This window comes from Lactuca saligna, chromosome 5 (genome assembly GCF_052625555.1).
Source record: "Lactuca saligna cultivar CGN05327 chromosome 5, ASM5262555v1, whole genome shotgun sequence".
Taxonomy (NCBI): domain Eukaryota; kingdom Viridiplantae; phylum Streptophyta; class Magnoliopsida; order Asterales; family Asteraceae; genus Lactuca; species Lactuca saligna.
In genome coordinates, this window is record NC_136421.1 from 72,700,822 (window position 1) to 72,726,427 (window position 25,606).

The following is a 25,606-nucleotide window of genomic DNA, read 5'->3' on the forward strand; positions in this document are numbered from 1 at the left end:
AGTGGGTGCAGGTTTGAGCACCGCTAGTAATTAATAAGTTTGAAGAGTTTGACAATCGTTTGGCAAACTAAAAGTTAAAATATCGTACATTTTAGATTACCACAAAGGAAGTAAGTTAAAACTCGAATGTTGTGACTAGTAATTTTCTCGTAAACTCTAGATCTACTCACATCTTATTTGATTCAAATGCCTCATATTCTTTCGTGCCTTATAAATTCGCATATTCTTTTCAAATTGCTTGTTACGCAATTGTCCAATCATTTCATATAGATAACATAGGAAATATATCATTACTTGCTGATAAAGCCTATAGAGTTAGTGTTATATGAATTGAAAGTTATAATCGTCCTACTAACCTAATTCCTATCTTTGATATTATTCTCGACATGGATTGGTTGTTAAAGAACCACGCAAAGCTCTTGTTCTACAAAGAGATGATATGCATCTATATCGAAAGGGAAGATTCTATTCATGTCTACGTTGAAAATAATAACTTCTTTCTTAAAAACTCGTAAACTATGTCGAAGGGATATTCTACTTATCCGACTTATACAGTTAGTACCTTGAAAGAGGAGAAGGAAACTGTGAATGATAACCTTTGGATAATTATCGACCGACTGATGAAGAATGCATATATTCTCGCCACACGTGAAACGACTCCATTGGAGAAATACGCGTAAGTTACTTAGACGAAATTGTGGCAAGTCATGGTGCGCCACTAAAGATTATTTCCGACTATGATACTCATTTCACTCCTCACTTTTGGGCAAGAATGAAGCATGAATTAGGATCTCGAGTTGCTCTCAGCACCGCTTATTATCCCCAGACAGATGGTCAGACGGAGAGAACAATCCAAACAGTAGAAGATATGCTTCGTGCATGTGTCTTGGAGTTCAGTGGTAACTGGGATAAATACTTACCGCTTGTCGAATTTTCGTATAATAATAGTTACCACACTTCAATCAAAATGCCACCATATGAAGCATTATATGGTTGCAAATGTCGTACGCCGTTATGTTGGCGTGATGTAGGATAGAAGATCCTTGGAGGCCCTGAAATGATTCAAGACACCATCGACAACATTCAAATCGTACGAGAAAGAATGAAAGCAGCCTAGGATCGACATAAGTCCTATACAAAAAAGAGAAGACGACTTATAGAATTCCAAGTGGGTGATTTCGTGATGCTGAAGGTGTCCCCATGGAAAGTCCTTATGCGATTTGGGAAGAAAGGAAAGTTGAGTCCTAGATTTGTTGGTCCTTTCAAAATCATCCAGAGAATTGGAATGCAAGCATACCGCTTAGAATTGCCTGAAGATTTGGCAGGTATTCATGATGTGTTTCATGTAAGTTATCTGCGCAAATGCTTGAGCATCTACGATGAGATAATTCCATTATCCGAGGTGAAATTGGATAATAAGTTAAGATATATTGAAGAGCCTGAAGAAATCATGAATGAAAGAACAACTAAGCTACGCAATAAAGAAGTAGAATTGGTGCTTGTCAAGTGGAAACATCATCGAGGCCCAAACTATACTTGGGAGAATAAGAATGAGATAAAAGCAAAATACCCCATTTATTTTAATCGATGTAATTTCGGGGACGAAATCCTCAAAAGTAGGAGGTATTTGTAACATACACATTTTGAAATCGTGTTTTTTAATGAATAAAATTGTGAAATACTATGTGAAATTTAGTGTTGAGTTCTAACAGATGGTTTTTTACTAGAAATGAAGTAAAACTATGTTTAGAATCACTTAGAAAATATTAGAAGTCTTATGAGATTCCAATTAAAAGCCAAATAGTAAAATTTAGCGAAAATATAAAATTTTAAATAAGTAAAATTTTATTATTTGATGTTGTAGATAATCTCGTTAGAAACTTGTAGGCGAAAACCTCGTCGAAATCCGAGTTATAACGAAGAAGTTATGACCAACCGAAGATCCGCGACAAAACCGGCACGGCGCCGACTGACGTAAAAAGTGAGTTTTTGATAAACTACTTTTTAGCCTTAGTAATCTAAATAAAAGTCGTAGTATTCGTTAAACCAAGAAATTCGATAAAAAGAACGCCAAAATCTGACTTCGTATGAGGAAGTTATGATTTTTCGAAGTTTCAACTTAGCAGTATACAGCTAAAAACTCGAATTTTAGATCGAGCGATATTTGACCGATACAACCTAAACGAGAATCTAAGGTCTCTTTATTTGTAGTACAACGGTAAAAAGGCTATCGAAAACGGATGTCGGATGAAGAAGTTATGAATTTTTAACGGATTTTCCTGTCCCGGTTTGTTAAAAATAATAATATTAAAAATAAATTCAAAATTAGCCGACGATGTCTAAACAAAATTGGTAGAGCGTAATTTTAGCTATGCGTTCATATAAATAACGTCAAAAACGGAGCTCATATACGAAAGTTATGGATTTTAGAATTTCGGTGCCCAAAAACCGAGGAATTTCGCATGAACAGTACCGACCACGTCACCTCGCACGAAGCAGGTGCGTCACTGGAGTCGTGGCCTCACCTCGCAGAACCACGTGTACGAGCCGGAGACGTGTCCCCCTTGTGTGTCCCTCACTGCTGATGCCACCGAGCTGCTTCGTCGCTTCCACGTCCGAGCCTCGCAGCGGCCTCGTGGCCTTCGCTTCTCCTGCCGCGTGCCCTTCGCATCTACTTCGTCACCCCCCTCTGGATCGAGCCTTGCAGGTGTGACGTGGATACTTCCCAGCCACTACGTCCGAACCCTCTCACCCTATATAAAGGGAGGCTGCGAGCCTTCCCGGGTAACTTTGAAAAATTGACACTTTTTCACCCTAATTTCATATATTCACTATTTTGACTTTCCCCAAAGCCCCGATATCAATTTTAGCACCCAAAACACGTCCCGAGACCCCCGAGAAGCCCGAAAATTTTATCTTTTCAGGTTTGAAGCCCTACCTTCGCAGAGCCCGGTTTTCAATTAAGCTCCCAATTTTCAACATAGAAAGTCATATTTAAAGCCGAAATGCTGTCCAAATTACTATTTCAACCCCCGGTTAACTTAAGGTGAGTTCAATATATAGGAACAATTGTATGTTATGTGTTATATGTGCTATGTGCTTCTCAGTGTTATTATTCTGAGCTATTTTCCCGTGTTATTTTATTCGTTATGTTTATAGCAAATATAATACCTTTGACCATATGATCAGTGAAAGGACTTAGATTCACGTTGGTACTAGTACGTAGCCTCTGGCCATGTAGAGCATGTCTCCGTAAGAGAATGACTTCTATTCTTTGGCATTGGCAGAAAGTTAGATAGGAATGGTATGTAGCCTTCGACCATGTAGAGCATGACTCCGTAAGGGAATTGAACTCTGTTCTATGGTATTGGCAAATGGTTAAACAGGGCGTGAAAACCTGAAATCTACCAAAATGCTAAACAGGGCGTGAAAACCTGAAATCTGTGATATTGATAATCAGAATTATATGTCTTTTGTGCCATTTGGGTCAAGGCTTTATTGATGCATATCAAGTATTGAAATCGTTATGTCTCATTGAAAAGTATATCTTTGAATAAAGTCTTTGATTGATATGAACGCTTGTCACATGATTTCACATATATCTTGTTGTTCCTCTTTACTTTTGCCACATTGAAGTATATATAAGGCATAAGATTATATTGTATTTATTTACTGAATTCACTAAGCGTTATCACTTATTCCTCTCAATATTTAACAATTGCAGGTGATGAGTATCCAATATAGTTTTATATTGCTGAAAGATTTAGAATAGTTAATACTATTTCTCTGTATTTTTTTAAAGTTCATGTGTGTATATGAATAGTAGATTCCTGGGTAGATATGAAATGTAATAGAACTTAGTCAGTTTGTATCCAATCTTTTGTAATCACTTTATCAATATAAAATATTGTTTTATAAATATGCATGTTGCATGTTTTGGAGTAATGATATTGTGAAGTATGAAAGTTTGGGTCTTTCAAATATACGAAAGTTAGGGTCTTTCATAAATGAATTCCAATTCTATCAGCATAGAATCACGAATTCCAATTACGTTGGAATGGAGTATGGATATTTTCTCACTAATTTATTCATTGTATTTGTTTCTACAGAAGTTGATACTTGAAGAACAGACCATGAAATTTGAACGACGCCTCTTAGGAACATTATTTTTTTAGAATGTATTAGTGTTTTTATTAGATTTTGATGTTTTTTTTTTCCAAATTTGAAAGTTTTTTAATTTTATTCTTTAAAAATAAATATAATTCTTAGCAATTGTTACATATATTCTATAAAAACTAATGTACTTTTTGTTTTAATTCTTGAATTGATGGTTAGAGAATTTTGTTATTCTACAAGAAATTTTATTATTTTTGAACATACTCAAACATATTCTGTCAGAATGTCCTAACTAAAAACCTTATAATTTGTAAAATCAGATTTTTAAAATTAATAGAATCTTTGATCCCTTAAAATATGCAAACTTCCTTTATTAAATTTATGTTAACTGACTAAAATACCCTTCTAGTTAAATTAGATGATATTTTTCAATTATATTTAATTAAATAATATGCATTAATCACTTTCGTAAAATAAGTAAAATGATTGACCCACATTTATCCATACAATAACACAATAATTACTTTAAATAGAATAACCTAAACATATATATATATATATATATATATATATATATATACATATATATATATATATATATATATATATATATATATATATATATATATATATATATATATATATATATAGACACACACACACTTAGGGCTGAAAACGAGCTGAACCGAGCTCGAGCCTGACCAAGATCGGGCTCGGCTCATTTAAATATTTATAGGCTCGAGTTCGAGCTCGACTCGTTTCGAGCATTGTGGTACAAGGCTCGAGATCGGCTCGTTTAGAATTGTACGGGCTCGGCTCATGTACAATATGTTCTAATTTCCTAAAATGGTATTTATTAAATTATTATTTATTTTAATATATAAAAATAAAAATAACTTTTTATTATATATATATATATATATATATATATATATATATATATATATATATATATATATATATATATATATATATATATATATATATATATGTAGGCTCGCAAGCCTAATCGAGCCAAGTAACAGAGGCTCGAGCTCGTTTAATAAACAAACCTAATATTAAGCTCGAGTTCGGTTCGAGCTTGTTTAAAATCGATCTTGAGTCGAGCTTTTAACGATTCGATCTCGAGTAGCTTGGCTCGTTTGCACCCTACACACACTAACCGTTTACCCGCACTAAATGACTGGTGCAAATATTTGTATTTGTTTCAAAAATTAGTTTTTCGATTAGCCTTTTTTTTTTGGCATAAATAGATTATTACATCTAACTACACATCGATTTCAACAATTTAAATAATAAAATTTACTCACTTTCAAATTATACAAAAAAAAAAAAAAAAATTGGATGGTCTATATTTTAACAAAATTTTGAATAAACTAAGGGGAAACTTAAAAAAATCACAAAATTTTTAATCTTTTATCTCAAAAGCAATGCTTTATTTTTTAGAAAAACCAGATATATTTTCAATTTCTTTCAAAAAAAAAAAAAAAAAAAAAAGAAAACATTTTTGACATATTAAAGTTTGTTTCCCGGTATTAGCCGACATCAAATTTATCAAAATAAAATAAAAAATTATATGAAAATGAAATTTATCAAAATAAAATAATAAATGATATGAAAATAGAATTTAAAAAGATACACTTTTATAATATGAAAATAGAATTTAAAAAAGTACAATTTTATTTTTTCAAACGAAATCTAAATTATTTTGTAAATTATTATTATTTTTTTTTGTTTTTTTATGTAATGTTTTAAATATTTACATAACCTATTCATATTTATTTAATGTAATAATAAAAAAATCATTTATATTTAAAAACCTAATTATTGGTGCCATATTTATGTGTGCCTGAATTGCTGGAATAATTTCTGTATGTTTTAAAAGAAAAGATGTATTTCAAAAATATCTTTTATATATAAGGAAGTGGATAAATTACCCCTTTGCACCTCTAGTTCGCATTGGAAACTCTCCCTAATCGCCGACAACCAATCATCTTCCAATCAGTGACTTGCCGATCGCGCAATTAGAAACGCCATCCCCTACGGTCCGCAAGACAGCTTTCGGTGATCTTGTCCATTCCTTATCGTCACCACTGCCGACCACCGTTTACCCATGTCAATGTCACACCATCACCGCTCCATCGGATCACCATCTCACCATAATTCTTCACTATCCAAAATTTGAAACCAATCCTAATTCCCCCAAAGAACCACCATATTTCAACGTGTGTGGGATAACGATTCATCATCCAACTTATGATGTATGATCTTCTGCACACTTTCATCAGGTGAATACATAATTCTTATTAAATTTAATATAATTTTCCCTAACTAAAGTTACTATCATATCATTCCTTTAAATTTAAACCAATGTCGGTTGAGAGATTCAACAAAAGGTTTTGAGATTTCTATTTGTTGTTCTAACGTCCCATAAATATAAGACCTAAAAGTTTGGTTTTAAAAATTCTAGAAAACAGTAATACAAACATTTTCATGCAACCAAGATAGACCAAAGTATGACACTACATAATATCATATTATAGTAAATCACAAAATGCGGAATAAAGTGGTGTGTTCTCTGCAATCATCCCAGACTCTTCCCTTTTGAACCAGAAGTACTTGAAATATAAACTAAAAATCGTAAACACAAAGCTTAGTGAGTTCCCAAAATACCCCATGCAATACATAATAAACATATATTGGGCCCCCGCCCGACATCGAGTCCCACTCGAGCCTCGAGTCCCGCCCGAAATCGAGTCTCGCTCGATTTACAGATCTGTCATTCATTAGGCCTCACCTGACATCGAGCCCCTCCCGGTACCCATATAAACATATAATCATGCTAACATGCGATAATCACAAAGATAATAACCTACAACACAGTTATCGAGCCTCGTCCGACATCGAACCCCGCTCGACATACATACTAATGCATACACATGCAAGAGTCACGCAAACATCTAGCATCCTAACATAATAAGCCATAGGTTGGAATTGGTGCCGTCGACCTGCTAAACCCAATGAGGAAACACACCTCAGACTGTTGAATCCCACAGAGAAATCTCTGTCTACAGACCCGCTAAGATCCTCGCACTATCAATCACAAAATAACATCCCATTAATAATTGGATCCCGACTCACACAAAGAGTCTAAACTAGGCTAAAAGATCTTTTTACCCTTTACCGAACTCGGCTCAAGGCCAAGGCCCTAGCCAACTATCCAAAAGGCCTAATTACCAAAATGATCACCCAAGGCCCAAATATGGCCCAATCTTCATAATTGGGCCCAAATCCCTTAGAGTCCAACAAAATAGCATCAGCCCAAAAATAGAATTCTAATGGCCCAACAAAGCCCTGGACTCCTAAGATCCAACATGAACCTAATTCCATAAAGCCCAAAACTCCAAAGCCCACTAGTGAGTACACAAGGCGTACTCAGCTCGTACGCTCAACGTACATGCTTTGGCGCTAGTACTTGCAGCGTACCAGCTTGTACGCCCAATGTACTCCCTAGTTGACCAACTCTCAATATTAAAGTCTTATTCGGTTAAGATTTCAACCCGACTCTCAGATCCGACTTCCTTAAGGTGGCTTATCACGTAAAATTGGCAACTTTACGTGCATACAATGCTTAATGAGGATTTAAAGCTCAAAAGATCTTAACAAAAGGTCTTAACACATGCATGATTCCATAACCATCTCAAAGCTTGCATTTTTATGGACAAAGGGACCAATAGAGGCCTATATCTACCATCAATCACTTCTGGAGTGAATCAAGAGGCTCAACAATCACTCCAAGGACTCAAAAAGGCACAACATATCACAAAAATAGAACTAGCATCATAGATTAGCAATATGGGATCTTTTTACGTAAAAAGGTTGGAAAATAATGAACTAATCTTAGATTCTCAAGCTCCATGCACAACTCCAATGGTCCAATTCTTCTTCTCCTTCACAAAGCTCCATTATACACACTTTATGGCTCAAAACTCTCAAGAACACACTACGGTTTTGATTTTTGGACAAGGGAGGGTGGAGGTTAGCTAAACATGACCAAAAGAGGCTATCACAAGGTTTAAATAGGGTGCGAAACCTAAAATTAGGGTTTCATTAACCTTTATGTACGCCATGCGTACTCCACGTACGCTGGGCGTATGTGGATTGAATCCCCGATCCAGCATGCACTAGTACACCCAGCGTACAAGGAGTACAACTAACGTACTCCAAATTTTCTGAAGTTGGCAAATCTGCCCCCTGGGGACCAATTCTGCAAAACATTACACACTAAGGGTTTAAACTGAAAAGTACTTTGAATCAAGTGTTACATTTGTATTTATATATTCTTTATTTAATTTGATATTTAATTTTTTGTCGTATTTTTTTCTAATTTAAACATGTTGCAGAGATAAGCAAGAAGTCAGAAATACATCAAATTGTTTGTGACATCGGCAATAGTAGGAGCTTATTGGCACAACAACGTGATTTGTCTTTTTTGGTATTGATATGTGATGATCAAGGTATACATGTTCTTAATTTGTTTGTGGTGTTGGGTGTTCATTACATCTCAATTGGAATGTGATTATAAGAAAAACCTTGAAGGTCGAATTATATATATCTTTTTTGTTGGGTGTTCCTTAGAATATTTTGTTAAAATTATCTAATAGGTTCAAGATAATTATACAACCTATTGCCGTCTTGTGTATTATAAAGGAACAACAGAAGCTACTTGACTTTCACTCCTGTTTCACTCATCACATTTGTGACGATTGCTATCATGGTATAGGACTACATACTTTTTCTTTGTTCGATAATAGCAATATACTTTGGGATAAAATAATTGATTTTTTTTCCTTGATGAGATAGGAGCTGCAAGAGCTTCTCTCAGATCTTAAAGAAGGTACAACGGACATTGTTGGCTCGTGGGCCCTTAATTTCTTTAATTTAAAGGTTAGTTGGTAAGGGTATAGTTGTCATTGTCATATTATCTTTCAATAGTTTTCAAGTTGATTTTCTATATTTTTTCCTTGTAGTATTATTTCTCATAGTATGCTAATCTTCTAAGAATGAAGTTTAACGTTTTCTACAACTCCCAGTATCACATGAACCTTGAAAATTTTGATTCTTTGAATGTTATTGGAAGCATTTAGAATTGCCTTAAATTTAGAATATAGAGTTTTTACAAACAAATGATTGTTGAGATTCTTATTTAAGTGTTGTACTTTGACAGAAACAGAGAAAAATAGTTCTTTGGCCAAAAGTTTTTATTACATTATCAACCAAAGAAAAAGTAGAATACTTTGTGGCTATAAGGTATATATTTCTAAACTCAAGCATTTATTACTATGTTTTGCATATTATAATTGCATAAATCCATAAAAAATTGTAACAAGGAGAATTTCCAAAACAACTTTTTCAATTTTTAAAACATAATTTCATTCATAAGAAATATCAAATCCAATGTAACACATGTCCTCTAAATAAAACAATCCCAAGATCTCAAATACATAAAACTCCATCCATGTGTACAGATCATGCCGGTGCCTTTCCACGATCCTCGTTGGTACCTGAAACACATATCACATAAACAGTAAGCATAAATGCTTAATGAGTTCCCCAAAATACCACATACAACACATATGCCTCTCAAGGCTACAACTCTACAAGACCGTCCGGTGCATACGTCTCAGGGGACTTCTGTCCCATAGTCATGGTAGACCTTCCAATCCCACTTCTCTGACCTTCCGGTCCGTATCATCTTGACCTTTCGGCCCATACACTGTTGACCTTCCGGTCCATATCATAATACTCATAACATAACATAGCACATACATATCATATAACAACATGCATCACATACTCATCATAGCACATAAGACCTTCCAATCACACATAATTACCACTTTAGGTAAAGTATAGTGAGAAGACTCACCTCGTACGATGTCGGATAACCTCTCGTGCTCGATAACCCGACCTAGCATCCACCTATCAACATAATAACATCTATAATCAATACTTTCTCTTGTCCTCATTTCTAAAGAATGGGTAGAAGACCATTCTACCCCTCCCTGACCTCTCTTGAACCAGCTTGTCCAAAACCCTAAGGTAAACTGAAGTCGACTCTAGTCAGCGGTCAAACTTTGACCAAACTCGCCGAGTGATCCGTGTGACTCGGCAAGTCCATACGTGTCCTCTTAATCCTCATAAATCCTCACTCGACTCATCGATTTAACCTTTCACTCGACGGGTTACCACTGGTCACGAATCGTGGGGCAACCCGACTCGACTCGTCGAGTCCCCTAATGGACTCAGCGAGTTCCCTACATGGCAGCACTCAAAAGACCTTTTGAGGTTAGATCTACTTCTCTAACCTATAGATCTGACCTTCCAATACACAATATTCACGTAAAGATCCAACCTTTACACTCATGCAACACTCATAGGTCTTATTTTAGTGAAATAGCTTCTAAAATGGCAACCTAGGTTCATATCTCCAAAGGAATAACATAAAGCAGGATAGATAGGACTCTCTGGACCTCTTAAGGTCCAGATCTAAGAATAATTCCACCTTGGGACCTCATATGCTTCGAATTCAAGCTAAAGAAGGAATAAGGAAACCCTAGATTCAAGTAGATCACCATATACACGAGAATGAGCATAAATTTATATCTCTAGCAGCCTCTTCTGATCAAATGGTAGTAGATCTGAGCTCCTCAATCTGCCTAGCTTCCCTCATTCCTTCCTTCTATCAAGATCACAGTAGAAATGTTGAAAATGGCTTCTTTTCTCACTCACAAAGTTCTCAGATTCTCTGGTGCTCTCAAGGGTGAAGGTGATTGCAAATGAGGCCATAAGATCCCTTAAATAGGGCACATGCCCGAGGATTTAGGGTTTCTGTCCACAGCGCGGATTCATCGAGTCAACTCGCCGACTCGTCGAGTCTATTCATTAAATCCAGTCAGCAATCGCGATCCTACTCGACGAGTCTAGGCGTCAACTCGTCGAGTCCTTCTTCTTGACACAAATTAAATAATTGAAATATGATACCTGGAATTCCGGATGTTACAATTCTCCCCCAGTAGAATCAAGCTTCGCCCTTGAAGTCTCGCTCTGCAAACAGCTCTAGATGCTGCTCCCGCATCTCCAACTCCGGCTCCCAAGTCAGCTCGGACCCTCTCCGATGTTGCCACTGGACCTGAACCAGGGGCACCTCCTTGTTCCTCAGCACCTTGATCCTCTGATCCAGGATCGCGATCGGCCTTTCAACATAATTCAGGCTTGTATCCACCTGAATATCCTCTAGTGGCACTACCGCCGACTCGTTGGCTATACACTTCCTCAACTGAGACACGTGGAAGGTATCATGTATCTGGCTTAACTCCGCAGGTAGATCTAAACGATACACTACCCTGCCCACCCTCGCAGTCACCCTGAAAGGACCAATATATCGGGGCCCTAGCTTGCCCCTCTTCTTGAATCGGATTACTCCTTTCCAAGGAGATACCTTCAGGAGTACGAAGTCACCAACCTGAAACTCGAACTCGGATCGTCGCCTATCCGCATAACTTTTATGGCGACTCTGAGCTGTCAGCAACCTTTGTATGACCTGCTGTATCTGCTCAGTCGTCTGAAGCACTATCTCAGTGCTACCCATCACTCGCTGCCCTACCTTTCCCTAGCATATGGGGGTCCGACACTTCCTCCTATACAACAACTTGAAGGGGGGCATACCAATACTCGAATGGTGGTTGTTGTTATAGGAAAACTCAGCCAATGGTAAGTACATCTCCCAACTTCCTCCGAAGTCCAACACACATGCTCGAAGCATGTCCTCGAGCGTTTGAATCGTCCGCTCACTCTGTCCGTCCGTTTGTGGGTGGTAAGTAGTGCTGAAATGCAACCTCGTACCCAACTCCTCATGGAATTTATTCTAGAATCTGGAAGTGAAACGTACATCTCGATCTGACACAATCGAGATCGGTACTCCATGCCGCGATACCACCTCTCTCACATACATCACTTCCAGTCTCTCTGCGGAAGATCTCTCACTGATAGCAAGGAAGTGAGCGCCCTTTGTCAGCTGGTCAACGACCACCCATATTGCATCAACACCCCTCACGGTCCTCGACAATTTGGTGATGAAATCCATAGAAATCTTTTCCCACTTCCACTAGGGAACCTCAAGTGGCGGTAACTTGCCATGTGGATGTTAGTGCTCGACCTTAACCCTGCGATAGGTCAAGCACCTCTCTACAATCCACACAACATCCCTCTTCATACAGGGCCACGAATAATTTATTTTCAGGTCCAAATACATCTTAGTGGCCCTGGGATGGATCGAGAACCTCGATCTGTGTGCCTCCTCCATCAGGATGGTACGTGCCCCGCCCGCAAACAGCACCCAAATCTAACCTTGAAAGGTCATAAGCCCTCGACTATCGGTAACAAACTCAGATACCTGCCCAATCACCCTCTCTCTCTTGCGGTTCTCCGGTCTCACAACCTCTGCCTGGGCCTCTCGGATGGTATCCAACACCGAGGTCATCACCATCATCATCATACAAATATCTCGTATCGGGGCACTCTCCGCTCTACGACTCAGGGCATCGGCTACAACGTTAGCCTTGAACGAGTGGTATAGGATCTCGTTACCACATCCAACCATCTCCTCTGGCGAATGTTCAGGTTGGGATGATCCATCAAGTACTTCAAACTCTTGTGGTCCGTGTATATGATACACCGAACCCCATACAAATAATGACGCCATATCTTGAGGGCGAACACCACGACCCCCAACTCCAAATTGTGGGTGGGATACCACACCTCGTGAGGCTTCTGCTGCCTCGATGCGTACGCTATCACGTGCCCTCTCGGTATAAGCATTGCACCCAACCCCGATATCAATGCGTCACAATATACTGCAAAATCCTCCATTCCCTCTAGAAGGGCTAACACCGGGGCTTCGCATAGTCTCTGGCAAAGATTCTCAAATGAGGTTTGCTGCTCTGAACCCCACGTAAAAGCAACACCCTTTCAGGTCAACCTGGTGAGTGGCACGACAATCTTGGAGAAATCCTTGATAAATATATGATAATAGCCGGCCAACCCTAGAAAACTCCTGATAACGGTGGGGGATCTTGGCACCTCCCAACTCATCAACGCCTCAATCTTGGCCGGATCGACCAATATCCCAATCTGATTAACGAGATGACCCAAGAACTGGACCTCTCGTAACCAGAAATCACACTTGGAGAATTTGGCGTAAAGCCTCTCTGATCTCAAAACCCCGAGGATCTCCCTCAAATGCTCCTCATGATGCTCTCAGGATCTCGAATACACCTGAATATTGTCGATGAACACGATCACCGATCGATCCAACATCAGCCGGCACACCCTGTTCATGAGATCCATGAACGTTGCCGGTGTATTGGTGAGCCCAAAAGGCATCACCACGAACTCGTAATGCCCATAACGAATCCTGAACGCCGTCTTATGGATATCCACATCCTGCACTCTCATCTGATGATATCTAGACCTTAAGTCTATCTTAGAGAACCAAGATGCTCCCTGTAACTGATCGAACAGATCATCGATCCTTGGTAATGGGTAATGGTTCTTGACTACCAACTTGTTCAACTCTTTGTAATAAATGCACATCTGGTGTGAACCATCCTTTTTCTTGACAAAAAGGATCGACACTCCCCACGGCGAGCTACTCGGTCGAATAAACCACTTCCCCAGCAGCTCCTGAAGCTGTGAGGATAACTCATGCATCTCTGGCGGTGCAAGGCGATAAGGCGCCTTGGTGATAGGCGCTGCCCCTGGAACCAAATCGATGCGGAACTCCACCTATCTCTCGGGAGGCACACCCGCCAACTCCTCGGGAAAAACATTTGGGAACTCACGCACTATCGGAACATCTTCAATCGAACTCGGCCTCTCTACGGCCACTCGTATATCCATCACATAAGCTACAAACCCGCTGCATCCCTACTGTAAACTTTGTCTTGCTCTCGAAGCTGAACAAAATGTTGACCCACATCGGGTACCCTCACCATATACAGTCAGCACTCCCCCACTAGGGTCTCGTATTGTCACCATCTGCCGCTCGTAGTCTATAACCGCCCCAAACCGGCTCAACCAATCCATGCCCACTATAACACAAATGTCCCCCGTCTCAATCGGGACTAGATCTATCGGGAACTCAACACCGAAGATCTCAAATACACATCCTCGAATCACGTCAGTAGCATACACCGCTCACTCGTTAGCTATGGAAACTCGTAGAGGTCAATTTGTTGGGTTTTGAGCATTCTAAAACTCCCAAGTGTACATGCAACCCTAAATACCTTGGATCTATGTTTTCTCTATCATACATGCAAATATGAACTTTCCAAGGTATTCATCCTAACTAGCATAATAACATGATTCATATGAATATATCAAGTTAGAATTACATATCTCTTTGATGTAGAAAGTCTTCATGAAGCTTGAGTGCCTAGTGCCCCAAGTGTGACACCTCAAATGGTTCACACAACACCAAATACACTTGGAATAACTTGAGAGAACATACACACTTCATGAAATCAGCTAGCCCTTTCTATTCACTCATAGTCGCCGATTTTGTCAACAATAAGATGCTTATATAGTTTGTGACAATTAGGGTAAACCCTAATTGCCATGGCTTTCCATTTCCTTGGATCCATGGGTTCAAATACACCATGGAGCATCCATGGAGCATCTTATGGGTTTTAGCCCATCTTGACAATCCATGAAACATTAGCCCACTATACAAGTATGGATGATGTACACAATCAACCCATATATTTAATTAGTATTCTTTTGATCACTTAATTAATCCTAGATTAATTCTTGATCAATACTAATTAAATAATCTTATTAATATATTAGAACTTATAATATATTAACAAACCTTAAGTGTTATTTCTCTCATTATAGTCTATCCAAATCCAGGATGCCATGCAACCCAAATGGACCATGCCGGGTCGGGTCAAGTCTCACCAATTATAGTTATGGACTTAGACATTAATCCAACACAATTCAACGCCTCTCGTCGAATACTGATGTGCTGACTAAACGCTAATGACACAAATGATCGACTCGCACCCAAGTCAAATAACACCAAAGCAGGTACATAACTCACAAGAAAAGTACCTACGCATATCATAATATAAGTACAATATCTCAACTTAGCATAAATGAATGAAAGAATAATACCAACCACGACATCGGGCGCTACGCAGACCTCCTCCGCTGTCAACTGGAAGGCTCTCCCGTGAACCTTCGGTGCCCTAGACTTCACTGGCCGACCCTCAGTAGCTCGTGCAGTAGCATGGGTAGATCCCTGCGCTGATCCCTGTAACAGTTGTGGGCACTCGGCCTTCTAGTGACCTGTCTGGTTGCAATGAAAGCAAACCATAAATCCCTTGGGGCAGTCCTTGGCTATATGCCCCTCCTTGCCACATTTTTAGCAAGCACCCACTCGATACACTCCATCATCTCCCTTTCCACACCTCCCACAAGTGCGGCTCTTCTGGCCTCCAGATCTCGTATCAACGGGCTTAGCCCGCTTAGCTGTCAGTTGTACCTATACGGGTAGCCTATCCCTCCTCTGAGACTCAATCTCCCTCTTCCGGGCATTTTCCTTGAGCTTAGCAAATGTTCGGTAAGTCGAGTTCGCCACAAACTCCCAAATGTCCCTCTTCAGAATGGTCAAATACCGGCTCATGCATGCCTGCTCAGACAACATGTGTTCAGGGAAAAATAACGCCCTCTCGTGGAACATCTGTGTAATCACAGTCACAGACTCTATCCCCTGCTTGAGGGACAAGAACTCCTGTGCCAACCGTTCCCTCTCCATCGGGGGAACATCCCCTGCTTGGTGAACCTCTCTTAGGTCACCTCTGAGATCTCTGCAAGAGTGAAGTTTTCCGTCACAAACTTCCACCAATCCTGCACTCCCAAGCGGAGCTGGTTCAGCGCGAACCGTACCCTCAGATGCTCCGGACATGAACAAGTGTAGAAGCATCCCTCAATATCATAAATCCATCTCATTGCAGCAATCGGGTCCTATGTCCCATCACACTCTGGTGTCTTCGTGTTGCTGAACTCCCAGAACAGCAATGAGTCACCCCCCTGAGGTCTAGCAGCAGCAACAACTGTTGTAGCTGTAGCGGCTGCAACCTCAGTAACCGTGGCGTACCGCTCATCGAATGTCTCAATCAACGTGGTCTTAATAGACCCAAACATCTCCGGTATCTCTGCTCGGATAGCCGCAAATACCTCATCATGGATCATCTGATGAAGCTCCTTGTCACTCACGCTGCTGGTCTCTGATTTGTGGGATGTCCCAACCATGATGTCTCTGAAATATGACATAAAAAATCAGAGACTTGCTCAAGTATACTCGTACTCGATAACACAACCCTACTTGTTCCCTAGTACCCTAAGGATTCTTACTTGGACTGCGCATTGATCCGGTGTTTTCAGTAGTACGGGCCCTATACTACCTTCCACACCGCACCAGCATTCATTCCAAGTCCTCCTCCTAGGATCTCAAGTCACAACTACTCTACATCTCGCTAAGCATAGGCTACCCTTCGGTAGACTTCTCATAAGCTCCTCACTACTATCTATTCACTCTCGAATCATCTCATAGCAGCAATAATCTCCTAGGCTAAGGCAACACAAATCAAGCCACTCTAGTCCTAATAGGAATACCTAGCCTACCCTAGCATGCATAACATATCATACCATATCTCATAACACATAATGTAAGGATATTTTAGGAAATCACCGTTCAGGCACTGGCTGATCGTATACACCACTTCTTTCCGCTTTCCTCACACTCCTTTACTTTTATAAAAATTGTTTCTTTTATGAAAAACTTTCTCAAATCCTCAGTTTGAGTTCAAATACACCCAAAGGTGCATCCGAATCCCTCAAACCAAGGCTATGATACCAAATTGTAACAATGTTAATTTCCAAAACATTTTTTTCATTTTTAAAACATAATTTCATTCATAAGAAATATCAAACCCAATGTAACACATGTCCTCTAAATAAAACAATCCCAAGATCTCAATTACATAAAACTCCATCCATGTGTACAGATCATGCCGGCGCCTTCCCGCGATCCTCGCCGGTACCTGAAACACATATCACATAAACGGTAAGCATAAATGCTTAGTGAGTTCCCCAAAATAACACATACAACACATACGCCACTCAAGGCTACAACTCTACATGACCATCTAGTCATTATGTCTCAGGGGACTCCCGTCCTATAGTCCGGGTAGACCTTCCAATCCTACTTCTCTAACCTTCCGGTCTGTATCATCTTGACCTATCGGCCCATACACTGTTGACCTTTCGGTCCATATCATAATACTCATAACATAACATAGCACATACATATCATATAACAACGTGCATCACATACTCATCATAGCACATAAGACCTTCCGATCACACATAATTACCACTTTAGGTAAAGTATAGTGAGAAGACTCACCTCGTACGATGTCGGATAACCTCTCGTGCTTGATAACCCGACCTAGCCTCCTCCTATCAACATAATAACATCTCTAATCAATACTTTCTCTTGTACTCATTTCTAAAGAATGGGTAAAAGACCATTCTACCCCTCCCTGATCTTGAACCAGCTTGACCAAAACCCTAAGGTCAACTGAAGTCAACTCTAGTCAGTGGTCAAACTTTGACCAAACTCGTCAAGTGCACCCGTGTGACTCGGCAAGTCCATATGTGTCCTCTTAATCCTCATAAATCCTCACTCAACTCGTCAAGTTATCCTTTCACTCGACGGGTTACCGCTGGTCATGAATCGCGGGGCAACCCGACTCGACTCGTCGAGTCCCCTTATGGACTCGGCGAGTTCCCTCCATGACAACACTCAAAAGACCTTCTGAGGTCAGATCTGCTTCTCTAACTTATAGATTTGACCTTCCAATACGCAATAATCACGTAAAGGTCCAACCTTTACACTCATGCAACACTCATAGGGCTTCTTTTGGTGAAATAGCTTCTAAAATGGCAACCTAGGTTCATATCTCCAAAGGAATAGCATAAAGCGGGATAGATAGGACTCTTTGGACCTCTTAAGGTCCATATCTAAGAATAATTCCACCTTGGGACCTCATATGCTTCGAATTCAAGCTAAAGAAGGAATAAGAAAACCCTAGTTCAAGTAGATCACCATATCCACGAGAATGATCATAAATTTATATCTCTAGCAGCCTCTTCTGATCAAATGGTAGTAGATTTGAGCTCCTAAATCTGCCTAGCTTCCCTCCTTCCTTCTTTCTATCAAGATCACACTAGAAATGATGAAAATGGCTTCTTTTCTCACTCACAAAGTTCTTAGATTCTCTAGTGCTCTCAAGTGTGAAGGTGACCGCAAATGAGGCCATAATATCCCTTAAATAGGGCACATGCCCGAGGATTTAGGGTTTCTGTCCACAGCGTGGACTCGTCGAGAACAACTAATTCAAGAACAACTAATTAAAAACAATGAAAGATTAATACATACCTCTTTTTGTTTCATTGATAAAGCAAACAAATGATGTTTAAGCCTATAGAAAGGAAAAAAAGATGGAATTTTGTTGCTAATGTGAGTGTAAAAGATGTAACTTCATATAAAGAAAAACGCAATGAAACTTATGTTTTGTAGAGTAGCAGTGGAATGAGAAAATATTTTTTTGCGAGACTTCGATTTGTATAGGCCGTAATTTATAGCAATGTACATTTGTATCTTTAGTTTTAAATTATAGAAACTTCCATTTATTCCAAAAAAATATTTCAAAAAGTACATTGCTATTTAAGACATAAGTTAGAAAATTTTGAACTAAGGGTTTTAACTTTTAAAACAATTTCAACAAAGGGATTTAACTTTATAATTTGTAAATTTTTATAGCAATGTAGATTTTCGTTTTGTAATTTGTAGCATCGCATATTTGTATATTTAGTTTTAAATTCTAGAAACTTCGATTTAATCCAAAAAAAATAAAAAAAGTACATTGCTATTTAAGAAACAATATAGAAAATTACAACAAAGGGTTTTAACTTTTTAGCAACATACTTCCTAGAATAATGTTTATTTAGCATCATTCTAATGGTTTTATTCAAAATAACATATATAATCATTAAATGCAGAAAATGATAGGAATGTACACTTTAAATATAGAATTAACAAAATACTCGTGGCTTGTTTGAGATATGGATTGAAACTGTGAAGAAAATGTTTGACCTTTGAGGTTGTTGAGTTGTTTTCATAACCAAATATCTAAACATAAATTGCAGTAAACCTACAAAAAACCCCAAACTTACGATTATTGTTAATGCTGATATATATATATATATATATATATATATATATATATATATATATATATATATATATATATATATATATATATATATATATATATATGGTATAAAAATAATACCCGACCTGTTTTTTTCGCAGGAATATAAGATTGATTGGTGGATGATTCGGGATCTGTAAACACAAACACACGCATATACATACACACACCGTTAAAGAAAGTTAGAGAGTGTTTGACATTGCTTTTCAAATGACTTTTTGACTTTTAGCTTTTCCAAAAAGTCAAAAAATTAAAAAAGATATTTAGGAAATAAAAAAGTCATTTTCAAAGTAACTTTTTGCCAAGAAAAGTCAGTAAATTATGTCTATTGTGACTTTTAGACTACTAAAAGGTAAATTACACTCAAAAGTCAAAAAATGTAACTCAAACACTTTTTAAAAACAGCTTTTGGATTTTGTCTTCTCAAAAGCTAAAGTCAAAAAGAAATTTTATAAAAAGAACGTTTGAGCTTAAAAAGTAATCCCAAACACCCCCTTAGAATATGTAAATAGCATTCCACAAAGAACTTACCTGTTAAAATTTTGTTTTTTCTTAAGGAACCAAGAAAGAGAGAGTGTAGGAAAAAAAGTATCCTAAAATGATGGTTGTTCCGGGACTTGTTAACACAAAACAAACAAATACACACACACATCCCATTAGATATATATATATATATATATATATATATATATATATATATATATATATATATATATATATATATAAGAGAGAGAGAGAGAGTTTATGTATACACGAAGTTTTTTTCTGTTGTATTAAATAAGGAGAGAGAGTGAGTTTGTGTACATATGTAAACACCAAAAAAACACACATACCATTAATCATATTGAAAAAGAACATAAATGTTCAATTGTTTCCACATACACACACCCACCCACACACACACATAGAGTTTGTTCATGTATGATGTGGTTTTTTAAATGTGATCACGAGGGTCCTCATTTACAGTAGAAATGAGCTAAGGAATAAAAGCTATAAATAAGGACTTTGAATTTTAGAAATATGTATAGAGTCGATCTTATCTTAAAGTTAAAAAAAATCAAAATATGAGTATTAGATTTTTTGAATTTTTTAATGGTTGAAATTGAGGGAATTTTGGTTACACTTTGACTGATTTATAGATGTTGACCGACTACTTATCTTATCTTATATATTTTAAACATTCAAAATTTGATAGACTTTTTCATAAATGTTGACCGGATTAGATTTCAAAGCATCAAGTCATTGTACATTATGCAGTAATAATTTGTTTCTTGTAATTTTCAACCTTTGACCAAATATGTATATTAAGGTGTGTGTGTGTGTGTATATATATATATATATATATATATATATATATATATATATATATATATATATATATATAGAGAGAGAGAGAGAGAGAGAGAGAGGTAAGATCATGTAGGAACTATAAAATTCGTAAGAACCGCAATGACAAATTTTGACTAAGATTAAAAATAATAGTGGTTGAGGCTTAATTTAATTTATCATCAAAATCTTATGAGATTTTATAGCATTTTTGTAATTATACTCAAAATTATTAGATTTCTGTCGAAGGGTAAAAGACAAAGGGTTAAAATTGCCAAAACATAATACAATTTGTGAGAGGTCAGAAGGAAGGACGTATGCAAGATGCGCTTCATGCACTACATTTTTTAATATGACATGTGTCAAGATTTTAGTGGATTTATTATTCACTAGGTTTAAACCCGTAGAAACCATGGTTGAGAAAGATAAAACATTATTACAATTATATCTTTAAAAACATAAAATAAAAGTAATTCTTGGAAGTATTAGCTGGAAAAAGGAAATGAAAATAAAAGTAAAAGTAAGATGCTATCGTAAACAACTAAATGAAAGTACATTTCTATTTCTTGTTTTTTCATAATATTTTTAGGATTACTACATTGTACTTTTCAAAATCAAAAGTAGTATGCTATTTCTTGAAATTAGTGTGCTATAAAAAAACAATGCAATATGTTTGTATGATTCCTAAACATAAAAAAATGCAAAAACAAAGATTTGACACAAAACCAATTACAATATAGCACAAAACAAAATTATTTTACACAATATTTAAAAGTGCAATGCTACACTTGGATAAATGTTTGAAGGACAAAATATAATTATGATTGTATTACAAATTAATGTGAGAATTTAGCAACCGATGCGAATTTACCACATATGAGGATTATCAACCGGTGATTGATTCCTACCTTAATACATGTGTATTACACGGACTGATTAAAATAAATTGTATTTGCCAATTATAATTATGATTGTGTCCAAACCCATATCGACAATGTTTCATGAATGTATCACACAAATATTTTTAGAACATTAAAAATGTTTTTTTTTTTGGTAAAACATGCTTTTTCATTAATTATAAAAGATAAAAGCCAAGGAGGAGCTAGCTAAAACACAAATTACAACAATATTGAAGAATAAACATCTACAAGCAAACCATTAATGAGCATTAAAATAAAAAAAGTAATAGCCTTGTCGAACCCGAAAAGCCAAGCAAATTGACGCAAACATGAAAAAGGTACAGACATTCAATATCTTATACTTGTGAGGGAACACCATGACGAGAATTAATTTGAAACCCCCCAAATTAAAAATTGAAAACCGAATAATCAGATGTAGATCACCACATTTACGAAGCCTACCAGAATTGATAAATTTCTCAAAAGACAGAAAACCCAACAATAGCATCGTAGTTATGGAGGAAGGTTCAAAATAGCATCGTACTTTGGATAACCCACAAAAAGAATATGTTGATATCAGGTGAGTCCAAGCAAACACAACCGTTTAAATAAGGACCAAAATGTAATTTACTTATAGTAAAGTCTTACGGTTTTCATCAAAGACCAAAATGTAAATTGCTCTTATAATATAATTTACTCTTAATTATATTTATGTGGAGAAAAAATGTTACATAAATGATAAATCTAAAAAAATTACCAAAATTGGAAAATAGGTTTGAGATCGAAATTGCAACAAAACAGTGACACTCAAGAAACATAATTTGAAACATTAATAAGATTTCAAGTAAAGTATAAGTTTGATATTTAATGATAAAAATTGACTGCAGTAGAAGATGCAAAAACATACATATCAATTGAAAAAAATTAAGACTTCTGGACGGAATGGTACCTTAAATGTTGCAGAATAGTTTTATGAAACCGGTACGAATCTTGTAATTTTTTTTTACACTACGCCTTACAAGAAAATTAGATGAACCCGAAGATCCTTTATCAATCACAACCAAATAATATAATTCTAAATTTTAGCTCATTAAACTCAGGCGCTATCTAATCAAAATTTAAAATGTAAAAATGTAAAATGATTTTTTATCCCATATTCTTTTTGGCATATAGGTCTGATATCTCCTTTGGAATGTCATCATAACTCAGGTAATAAATATTTGGCTATTAATTGACAAAAAATAAGAAGTCAGATTGTTCTTATAGTTTAAATTGAAACCATTTTAAAAAAGTAAGTACATAACTCATATTTGTGGCATTACTTTAGAGATAATCATACAAAAATGTTGGTATTTTTAGCTTAAAAGAGTGCATAAATTGGAATGAATGTATTCTTATGCAACACATATATTGAGCATGATGTCATCAATCGAGTTTTGGTGAAAGAACACGATCAGTGGTAAGTAAATTTTTCCTTACATAGATATATAATTCAAAAAAAATATATCTAAATTTATTTATAATAGTATTTTGTGGGTGTCTGCAATAAAAACTCTAATTAGAAATGGCGAGAAATAAATCATTAGTAGGAAAAAATAATGTAACAAATAATGTTTATGTGGTGAAGGAAAAAAATAACAACAATAGTAATACCATAAACAGTCGAACATGCATGTCTATTTATACATGATTAGGCATTTGTTTTGAATCACCATAATTACCATCTGCACAACTTAAAGCATAATGGAAGGCCACCTTGCCACCCAAAGAATGCTTGGAATGACATCTGGCCAGGCCCTATCAAGAGATTGAATGAGATTCACCAGATCTGTAGTAGCATTTGTGGTTAAACCTTATCGATCAATTGCACTTCTGTGGTTCCTCAAATACACAACAACCATCCTCCAATCTTCTTATAAATTAAATATGTTATTAACAGATGATATACACATTTTTTTCCATTTGAATATTTTGGTAATTAATGGGTCGTGAGTTTTCATTCTTTGAGTTACACGAGAAATAATTCGTTGTATAACAAAATCATTAGATTAAATCAATTGCAGATTTTCAATTTCCAAATCATATAATGATTTTACAAGAAGTAGGATTTTTAATTCATTCATAATACATATCTATCATCTACGTTTTAATAATGAATTCTTTCAAGAATCTGAATATTTTTTTCCCCACGAGTAGAAAAACTTACTCTTTCTCTAATATCTTTCCTTCTCGATAAGGGAATATGTGATGAAAATGGAACGAGGGACTGCATAACTTGTAGAATCTTCATCTTTTTCTCTCTACAACATCAGCAACTTGATGCAAGTGCTATTAAACAGAGAGGAATTGAAGGGAATCCATCACTATAGAAGACCATCAAATAATCAAATGAACGCTTTATATGAACATAGAATCCCTAGTCAATCTAATTCAATTTCGAAGATTATTTGATTTCTCATTTCTTGCCTTGAATATTTATTGATGATTTAGGAGTTGATTTCGCAAGATTACCTCATTAGTTATGCATATCTTGCTGATTAAAAGGAAATCTCGAAAATTTTGGAGTTGATATCTCGGGTTGAAGTTGGAAAGTATTATCAGGCATATCTCTTCTAATTCGTATCACTTCCCGATTATCCTTGTAAATCGCGTTCAATACCGAAGGAAGGGGTATATTAGGCACTTCACTTACAAATGCTTGAGCGAGACAAAAAAATGCTTGGAGGAGCCTTAGAAGAAGACATGTGACACAAATGTACTGAGTAGGGGAAGGGGATTTTTCTCATCCATTTTGTTTTATGGACAAAACGTATTTTTTTGTAAAAAAAAATCTAAAAAAAGCAAAGTTGATAAAATTTAATTCTCTAGAAAATAAGGACAATTGAGAAAATTAGAAAGAAAATAATTTTTTACTTCTATAAAAAAACTCAAAAAAAATTCTCTAAAAATTATATAAATCTAATGAATACTTTTACTCAATATACTTAGTGACGTTGTAAAAATAATTTTTTAAAAAATAAAATGTTTTAGATACCAAACTTGATTTTATAAGGTTAAAAGCTTTTAAAAAAATGTTGAACAAAATATTTTATGATCCTTAATTTATTATGATATAAAATTATTTTAATTCAATTATTTTATGATTTTTAATTATTATATCTCTATGATGCAAAATTAAATGATTCAAAAAATATAACGATTCAAAAAAATTTATCCAACATGATCCAAAATTTTATGATGCAAATTTTAACAATTCGAAAATAATATGATCCACAATAGTATGATACATATATCATTATGATTCTAAACTTATTATAGTGAAAACACAAACTATACTCAATTTATAAAAAATATGAATTTTTTTTAAAAATATAAAAAAAAACACAAGAAACTATAAAAACATACTAAAAACATAAAATAATAATAATAATAAATGAAAAAAATAACCAAAAACTAAAAAACTGAGTATATATTGATCAAAAAATATATTTTTTAAATATATAAAAAAAATTAACAATATATATAAAAAGAAGAAAAAATTTAAAAACATCAACACGAAGTATATACGCCGTTAAAATTTTTTAAATATTTAAAAAAAATCAAAAAAATTTAGAAAAATTAAAAAAAAAAATAAAAATAAGAAAACAAAACCACATTTAAATGACGTTCCATGAACGTTCGTCGCACATGATTATTTCTTCGAGTAGTAATTACGTTCCTTAGACGTGCATCGCATGTGAACACCACACGAACTAGTAATTATGTTTGATGTTTGTGCACTTGATGAAATGGATGGTGAAGAATTGTCTTCGCGCTTCCTACCATTTTTTGGGTTTCTACCAGATCCAAGTGAAAATCGGTTGC

At 36.1% G+C, this 25,606-nt stretch overlaps 2 long non-coding RNA genes across 2 annotated transcripts; one reads left to right on the plus strand and one right to left on the minus strand.

Moving 5' to 3' along the window:
• Positions 1–6,082: 6,082 nt before the first annotated feature.
• Positions 6,083–9,076, plus strand: LOC145046477 (uncharacterized). The gene is made up of 4 exons (XR_013682008.1): positions 6,083–6,404; positions 8,520–8,633; positions 8,781–8,893; positions 8,980–9,076. It is a non-coding gene; the product is annotated as an uncharacterized LOC145046477 (long non-coding RNA).
• Positions 9,077–23,790: 14,714 nt separating this feature from the next.
• Positions 23,791–24,429, minus strand: LOC144998255 (uncharacterized). The gene is made up of 2 exons (XR_013660218.1): positions 24,254–24,429; positions 23,791–24,070 (listed from the first exon to the last, which is right to left on the minus strand). It is a non-coding gene; the product is annotated as an uncharacterized LOC144998255 (long non-coding RNA).
• Positions 24,430–25,606: the final 1,177 nt, after the last annotated feature.